Below are 8984 nucleotides of genomic sequence, written 5' to 3'. Positions count from 1 at the left end.
CTTCTTTTGTGTGTGTTGGGGTGATTGCTTTCGTTGTTCAGGCCTTGGTCTGTGTGTGTGGCTTTCCTGTATACCCTTGTAGTGAATTCTCCGTTCGGTGGTCTCTGTACCATCACATCTAGGAATGGGAGTTGGTTGTACTTTTCTGCCTCTCTAGTGAATCGGATTCCTGCGAGCGTGGCATTGATGATCCGGTGTGTGTTCTCTATTTCTGTGTTTTTAATGATTACAAAAGTGTCATCCACATATCTGACCCAGAGTTTGGGTTGAATTTGCAGTAAGACTGTTTGTTCTAACCTTTGCATTGCCGCTTCTGCTAGGAGTCCAGAGATGGGTGAGCCCATGGGTATGCCGTTGATTTGTTCGTATATCTGGTTGTTGAATGTGAAGTGTGTTGTGAGGCACAGGTCCAGTAGTTTGAGTATGCAGTCTTTGTTGATAGGTTCCCCGTCTTGTTGTCTGTTCTGTATGTCTAGCAGGTTGGCTATTGTTTCTCTGGCTAGGGTTTTGTCGATAGAGGTGAACGGGGATGAAACGTCTGCAACACAAATTCCCAGCTCGGCGAACAAAATCACAACAACGAGCATCCAAGCTACAAATCTTCTCCTGCTTCTCGGATGCTGACTGACCTGCTGTGCTTTCCCAGCACCACACTTTTCAACAAGTTACTGAAAGAGTCAAAGATAGCAGAAACATTGGGTGGTTTCACTGACACTGTGAAGAGTCCAGAGGAGGATTACCCAGCAGATGGTCGCATTTCCACAAAAATCTACAGGGGGGAGACTCAAACCAATATGAATGTGACAAGATAAGAACCAAAGGTTGCTTTTCCAAACCTAGGCCATATTTTACTCAGAATACTCATTGTGTGCTTGTGGATCTGACAAGCTGTATTTATCAGACATGCATTATCCTGTACTTTCAGGTTCTCAATGACTGGCAAGTCCGGAGCTAGGGCAGGGCAGGGTCACAGTCTAAAGATACAGGGTAGGTCATTTTGGACTGAGATGAGGAGAAATTTCTTCACCAGAGAGTGGGAGGCCTGTGGAATTCTCTGCCACAGAAGCCAACTGAGGCCAAAACATGAAGGCGTTAGATATAGTTTTTAGGGCTAGAGGGATCGAAGGGCACATGGAGAAAGTGAGAACAGGGGACTGAGTTGATCAGCTATAATCATGTTGAAAGGTGGAGCAAGGTCAAAGGGCTGAATGGCCTACTCCTGCTCCTATTTTTGATGTGGCTGTGCATATTTTTAGAAGCGTCTCACTTAGGTAATCTTTTCTGTTTCTTTATCAATGTTGTAAAACATACCGGGAAGGGCTGATGGCTATCACCAGATTAGTAATCCAGAAACCTAGGTAATGATCTGGGAACGTGGGACTGAATCCTGTCCCAGCAGGTGGTGGATTGAATAAGAGTCAGTTGTTGGGGAAAATCCCATCTGGTTCACCTGTGTCCTTTAGGGAAGAAAACTGCCGTCCTTACCTGGTCAAGATATGACTCCAGACCCACAGCAATGTGATTGACTCTTAACTATCCTCTGGGCAATTATGGATGGGCAGTAAATGCTGGCCTGGTCAGTGACATCCTCATCCCGTGAATGAATTACAAAACTACACTTGGAGTAATCTCATGGCATCCCTACAGCGCAGAAGCAGCCCATTCGGTCAAGTCTGCACTAACCTTCTGAAGAGCATTCTACCCAGAACCAACCCCCAACCCTAACCCTACACTTCCCATGGCCAATCCATCTAACCTACACATCTTTGGAATGTGGGAGGAAGCTCACACAGGCACAAAGAGCATGTGCAAGCTCCCAACAGACTGTCACCTGCGGCTGGAATTGTACCTGGGACCCTAGCGCTGTAAGGAAGTAGTGCTAGCCACTGTGGTACCCAGTCTGGTCCAACTCCATGGAAAACACTCTGTGTGTTTCTGATCCCAGCCACAGAAGAGAGGTATTCTGAAATGGAGATGATTTCAAGAGCAGTTACCAGACTGAGCCCCACTACCAAATATTTCAGAAGGAATGCACAGCCTCAGTTACAGAGAGAGAGAGAGAGAGAAAGAGAGAGATGATCCATTGGATAGGAACCAGTAAATCTGTAAGGCTGATAGAGATTAAATAAATCTTGAGGGCTGCACACAGGGAACATGGACACAAAGACAAGGGTAACATCACAAGTGCATTTCTGAACGAGTGTTCCACACATGAAATGGAATCAAAAACAGAAATTGCTGGAAAATCTCAGCAGGTCTGGGTGGAGGGAAATCAGAGTTAACGGTTAGGGTCCAGTGACTCTTCCTCAGATTTGGAATGGAATTCTGAGTAAGGAAAATCTTGGAATCATTTAAGAAATAATTGCAGTTCTGGGAATGGAGATGAGTTGAACCGTGATTAACCAAATTGTCCGTAAAAATCTCCTTTTACAGGTTAAGTGCACAATTTATGTTTTTAGTGCTGACAATGGAACAGCTCTGTTCAGAAAGATTGCTGTTTATTTCGTACTTTTCATGACCACTGGATGTCTCGAAGCTCGTTACAATGAACTGAAATGTCTTTCAAGTGTAGTCTAATGTGGAAAATGCAGCAGCCAAATTGGACTGAGCAAACTCCTCCCAACAACGAATTGATCACAATGCTAACCATCTCTGGCTTGATTGAAAGTAACCAGTTTGTTATTCCACTCAGACCGTTTCCCCGTGAACCCACAGAAAACAATCTCATGGCAACTTTAAAACCTGAGAGGAGTAAACCTTGCAGGAATATGAGGAAAGGAATTTGGGGAATGGAAATAAATGGACAGTTCCTGAAAATGGTAAGGGCAGACTTTACTGGCGGAACAGCTCCTTCCTTGACAATGTCAATTAGATTAGATTACATTACAGTGTGGAAACAGGCCCTTCGGCCCAACAAGTCCACACCGACCCGCCGAAGCGAAACCCACCCATACCCCTACATTTACCCCTTACCTAACACTACGGGCAATTTAGCATGGCCAATTCACCTGACCCTGCACATCTTTGGACTGTGGGAGGAAACCGGAGCACCCGGAGGAAACCCACGCAGACACGGGGAGAACGTGCAAACTCCACACAGTCAGTCGCCTGAGTCGGGAATTGAACCCGGGTCTCTGGCGCTGTGAAGCAGCAGTGCTAACCACTGTGCCACCGTGCCGCCCACTATGTCATACGTCTCTGACCAGGTAATTCTTTGTGTGATATTGTTTGATGACTTTGTACCGACCCCAGTTGCGATACTATTTGTTTGTAATAAATGGTTTATGAGAGAGTGCATTTGCTTCCTCTCAGTTTTACTGAAGAGCTTCAATTGGTTATGCACCTCCAACCCTTCTGCGACACCTCAGGGCATCACTACCTCAGGGCATTATTGTTTATGGAGAATGGGTGCTGCAGTATGTTCATGGAGATTGGATGCTGATGTATGTTTATGGCGAATGGGTGCTGATGTATGTTTATGGAGAATGGGTGCTGATGTATGTTTATGGAGAATGGGTGCTGATGTATGTTTATGGAGAATGGGTGGTCATGTATGTTGATGGAGAATGGGTGCTCATGTATGTTTATGGAGAATGGGTGCTAATGTATGTTTGTGAAGAATGGGTGCTGATGTATGTTTGTGAAGAATGGGTGCTGATGCATGTATATGGAGAATGGGTGCTGATGTATGTATATGGAGAATGGGTGCTGATGTATGTATATGGAGAATGGGTGCTGATGTATGTATATGGAGAATGGGTGCTGATGTATTATATTTGAGAATGCGTGCTGATGTATGTTTATGGAGAATGGGTGCTGATGTATGTGTATGGAGAATGGGTGCTAATATATGTATATGGAGAATGGGTGCTAATGTATGTTTATTGAAAATGTCTGGTCATGTATGTTGATGGAGAATGGGTGCTGATGTATGTTTATGGAGATTGGTTCTGATGCATATTTGTGGAGAATGGGTGCTGACGTACGTTTATGGAGAATGGGTGCTGATGTATGTGAATGGAGAATGGGTGCTGATGTACGTTTATGGAGAATGGGTGCTAATGTACGTTTATGGAGAATGGATGCTGATGTATGTTGATTGAGAATGGGTGCTGATGCATGTTTATGGGGAATGGGTGCTGATGTATGTTTATGGAGAGTGGGTCTGGTGTATGTTTATGGAGAATGTGTCCTGATGTATATTTATGGAGAATGGGTGGTGGTGTATGTATATGGAGAATGGGTGCTGATGCATGTATATGGAGAATGAGTGCTGATGCATGTGTATGGAGAATGGGTGCTGATGTATGTTTATTGAAAATGTCTGGTCATGTATGTTGATGGAGATTATGGAGAATGTGTCCTGATGTATATTTATGGAGAATGGGTGGTGGTGTATGTTGATGGAGAATGGGTGCTCATGTATGTTTATGGAGAATGGGTGCTAATGTATGTTTGTGAAGAATGGGTGCTGATGTATGTTTGTGAAGAATGGGTGCTGATGCATGTATATGGAGAATGGGTGCTGATGTATGTTTATGGAGAATGGGTGCTGATGTATGTTTATTGAAAATGTCTGGTCATGTATGTTAATGGAGAATGGGTGCTGATGTATGTTTATGGAGATTGGTTCTGATGCATGTTTGTGGAGAATGGGTGCTGACGTACGTTTATGGAGAATGGGTGCTGATGTATGTATATGGAGAATGGGTGCTGATGTATGTGAATTGAGAATGGGTACTGATGTATGTTGATGGAGAATGGGTGCTCATGTATGTTTATGGAGAATGGGTGCTGATGTATGTTTCTGAAGAATGAGTGTCGATGTACGTTTGTGGAGAATGGGTGCTGATGCATGTGTATGGAGAATGGGTGCTGATGTATGTTTATTGAAAATGTCTGGTCATGTATGTTGATGGAGAATGGGTGCTGATGTATGTTTATGGAGAATGGGTGTTGATGCATGTTTATGGAGAATGGGTGCTCATGTATGTTTATAGAGAATGGTTGCTTACGTACGTTTATGGAAAATGGGTACTGGTGTATGTATATGGAGAATGGGTGCTGATGTATGTATATGGAGAATTGTTGCTGGTGTATATACATGGAGAATGGGTGATGCTGCATAATTATGGAGAATGGGTGCTGGTGTATGTGCATGAAGAATGGGTGCTGATATATGTATGTGGAGAATGGCCTCTAATGTATGTATATGGAGAATGTGTGCTGATGTATGTATATGGAGAATGGGTGCTGCTGTATGTTTATGTAGAATGGGTGCTGATATATGTTTATGGAGAATGGCTGCTGATGCATGTTTGTGGAGAATGGGTGCTTTTGTATGTGTATGAAGAATTGGTGCTGATGTATGTATATGGAGAATGTGTGCTGATGTACGTGTATGAAGAATGGGTGCTGTTGTATGTTTATGGAAATTGGTTCTGATGCTTGTTTATGGAGAATGGGTGCTGATCTGCGTCCATGAATCCTCCATAAGCATGCATCAGCACCCATTCTCCATAAACGGGTAATCTATCCTTAAGTGGATAGACCCGTCTGCCCGTGACCTGGTGTATGTACGCTTCGCTCCATCTGCGGGGGTACTGAAGATGTCATGCAGCTTGGCATCTTTTACCATGTCCATCAGGGCTCCGGACTTGGCGTCCAGTTTACTGTCCCACCCGCCGGATCGTCCATCTGCATTGATGATACAGTTGAAGTCTCCGGCCAGAATGGCCGGCCTGGACGGAGGCAGCAACAGTGGAAGCTGCTGCAGGACGGCCAATTGTTCACTCTTACCCACTGGGGCGTACACATTAATCAGTCTCAGGGTAGCGTTCCTGTACAAGACATCAGCAACGAGGAGGCATCCGCCCACCACCTCCTTAACCTCGGAGATGATGAAGTTGCCTCCTCGCAACAGGATACCCAGGCCGGAGGCGCGGCTATCGTTGTCCCCGTCCAAACTGACGGCCCACATGCTCGACCATCTCCTGTAGCTGCTGAGGTGCGGTATCCCACACTCCTGCAGAAACAGGACGTCGATTTTAACGTTGGCCAGGAAAGCCATCGTAGAAACACATCGCGTAGCCGATTTAATGCTACACACATTAATACTGGCATTTTTTATGAGGACACTGGCAACCTCATAAACAGTTTATGAGGTTGCCAGTGTCCATTTGCTGCTGGTCCTGCCTCTCTGGGGTAGCTATCTGCATTCCAGTAGTGAACACGAACTGCTGGACACTCGCAGGGCTGAGGTAGCTGTCCGGCTCCCCACTGCGGACATTTCCCTCTGGTGTCTTCGGGTTGGGACCAGGGTTCGCACAGTCCCATTGTCTGTCTGACAGCAGGGCTGTCCAAGGATCGCTGCTCCCAGTTACCTGGAGCTGTGGGGCGGTGGCTACCACCTGGTTCTCACCAGGTGGGAGGTGGTCTTTACCAGCCCCCTCAGAGGGTTTGTCATTTCCTGCTTGGGGGGGTGCTGCCCTCTTTTCTCCCCACGGCACTCTGTCTCTTCCTCTGGTGATGACCTTCCTTATGCCATCCTCACCATCTGAAGAGCTGCCTGTATCCTCGTCGTGTAGGTGTCGTTTCCCCCTTTGCTGGGTTGCTTTCGGGCCCTGGCCAGGTGTCCTCTTCCTGGTTTTTACAAGAACCCACCCCTCTGCCTCCTTGATTTGCTCCTCCTGCATTTCCTCCATCTGTCCTGTGGGAGTTGGATCGGCTGCTGTACCTCCCCGCTGTCTGCCCCGCTACAGCCTGCCCTTCCTTCTGGGTGCCTCCAGACACTGTTCCCATGCTGGTTTGTGGTACCTTGCTGGTCTTATGTGGTCCACGGCTCGTGTTGTCACCTCCGGCCATCTGTGCATAGGTGGTGGCCCCTCGTCTTGGGCAGGCCTTGTACATGTGGCCCGCCTCTCCGCACAGATTACAGTTCTAGGCCTCTTTATTAATGACTTGGAAGAGGGAATCGAAGGGTGGGTCAGTAAATTTGCAGATGATACAAAGATTGGTGGAGTTGTGGATAGTGAGGAGGGCTGTTGTCGGCTGCAAAGGGACTTAGATATGATGCAGAACTGGGCTGAGGAGTGGCAGATGGAGTTCAACCCTGCCAAGTGTAAGGTTGTCCATTTTGGAAAGACAAATAAGAATGCGGAATACAGGTTTAACGGTAGGGTTCTTAGTGAGGTGGAGGAGCAGAGGGATCTTGGGGTCTATGTTCATAGATCTTTGAAAGTTGCCACTCAGGTGGATAGAGCTTGTCAGAAGGCCTATGGTGTATTAGCGTTCATTAGCAGAGGGATTGAATTCAAGAATTTACAGCTGTACAGGACTTTGGTTAGGCCACATTTGGAATACTGTGTGCAGTTCTGGTCGCCTCACTTTAGGAAAGATGTGCAAGCTTTGGAGAGGGTGCAGAGAAGATTTAACAGGATGTTGCCTGGAATGGAGAATAGGTTGAGAGTGCTAGGCCTTTTCTCGTTGGAATGGCGAAGGATGAGGGGTGACTTGATAGAGGTTTATAAGATGATCAGAGGAATAGGTAGAGTAGACAGTCAGAAACTTTTTCCCCGGGCACAACCGAGTGTTACAAGGGGACATAAATTTACGGTGAAGGGTGGAAGGTATAGGGGAGATGTCAGGGGTGGGTTCTTTACCCAGAGAGTGGTGGGGGCATGGAATGCGCAGCCTGTGGGAGTGGCAGAGTCAGAATAATTGGTGACCTTTAAGCGGCAATTGGATAGGTACATGGATGGGTGTTTAAGCTAGGACAAATGTTCGGCACAACATTGTGGGCCGAAGGGCCTGTTCTGTGCTGTATTGTTCTATGTTCTATGTTCTACATTCCTTGGTCATGTGACCCTCCTTCTTGCAGTTCCGACAGACGGTCACCTTACAATCTGCCACCACGTGGCCTGACCTCCCGCAGGTTCGGCACACTTTCGGCTGCCCTGCGTATGTCGGGTAACCTCTGCTCCCTCCGATGGCAAAGCTGGAGGGTGGGTGGAGGATGTTCCTACTAGCATCGACCCTCAGGGTTACCCTGACCTGCCGCTTGCTGGTCCAGATCCCGAAAGGGTCGACCACATCGGTGCTTTCTCCCTTGACCTGGAAGTATCTTCTCAGGAAGGTCAGGACATCGGCTGCTGGGACGTGGGGGTTGTACATCTGGATTGTTACAACCTGACGCCTCTGCGCAGGAAGCACACACAACGGGACCGCCGACAAGATGGAGAACAGAGGCTCCCCCTCCTTCTTGAAGACCTTCAGGAGCTGCTCGCAATTCTTCACGCTCCTGAAGGTCACATTGAAATAGGGAAATCCTTCAGGCTGTATACTTTTTTTTAATTTCAAAAATATACCTTATTCATAAAATATTTTGATGATCTGTACAATTGGTCATGCCATACATCCCTAAACATTCCATTTCTTGGTATATAGAGACAGAGTAATCATTCATATATACAGGTCTGTACAATTACATATTTAGCTGAGGCGTCAGCAGAGCCCAAATGACTGCGTGGGCCCCCTGTTCTTCTTAGGCAGGCAGATCGAGGGCCGAAGGGCCTGTACTGCACTGTAATGTTCTATGTTCTATGTTACACGGTGGTCTTTCCCCACACCGCCTTGGCGGCAGCTGCCCCAAGCTTCAGCGCATCCCTCAACACGTAGTCCTGGACCTTGGAATGTGCCAATCTGCAACACTCAGTCGGGGTCAACTCCTTCAGCTGGAAGCTCAGCAGGTTTCGGACCACCCAGAGAGCGTCCTTCACCGAGTTGATGATCCTCCAGGCACAGTTGATGTTCGTCTCGGTGTGTGTCCCGGGAAACAGACCGTAGAGCACGGAGTCCCGCGTCACGGCGCTGCTCGGGACGAACCTCGACAAACACCACTGCATTCCTCTCCAGACTTCCTCTGCATAGGCACATTCCAGAAGGAGGTGTGTGACAATCTCGTTCCCCCCCGCAGCCGCTTCGAG

The 8984-nt window shown here is 47.2% G+C and overlaps 1 protein-coding gene across 2 annotated transcripts in view; it reads left to right on the top strand.

Moving 5' to 3' along the window:
- Positions 1-8984, top strand: part of frmd4a (FERM domain containing 4A) — a 721373-nt gene that overhangs the window by 209104 nt on the left and 503285 nt on the right. The gene's annotated exons all lie outside the window — the stretch shown is intronic.

This window comes from Chiloscyllium plagiosum, chromosome 23 (assembly GCF_004010195.1).
Source record: "Chiloscyllium plagiosum isolate BGI_BamShark_2017 chromosome 23, ASM401019v2, whole genome shotgun sequence".
In the NCBI taxonomy this organism is placed as follows: Eukaryota; Metazoa; Chordata; class Chondrichthyes; order Orectolobiformes; family Hemiscylliidae; genus Chiloscyllium; species Chiloscyllium plagiosum.
The sequence above is the reverse complement of the archived record's forward strand: the minus strand, read 5'-3'. Positions and strand labels throughout refer to the sequence as shown.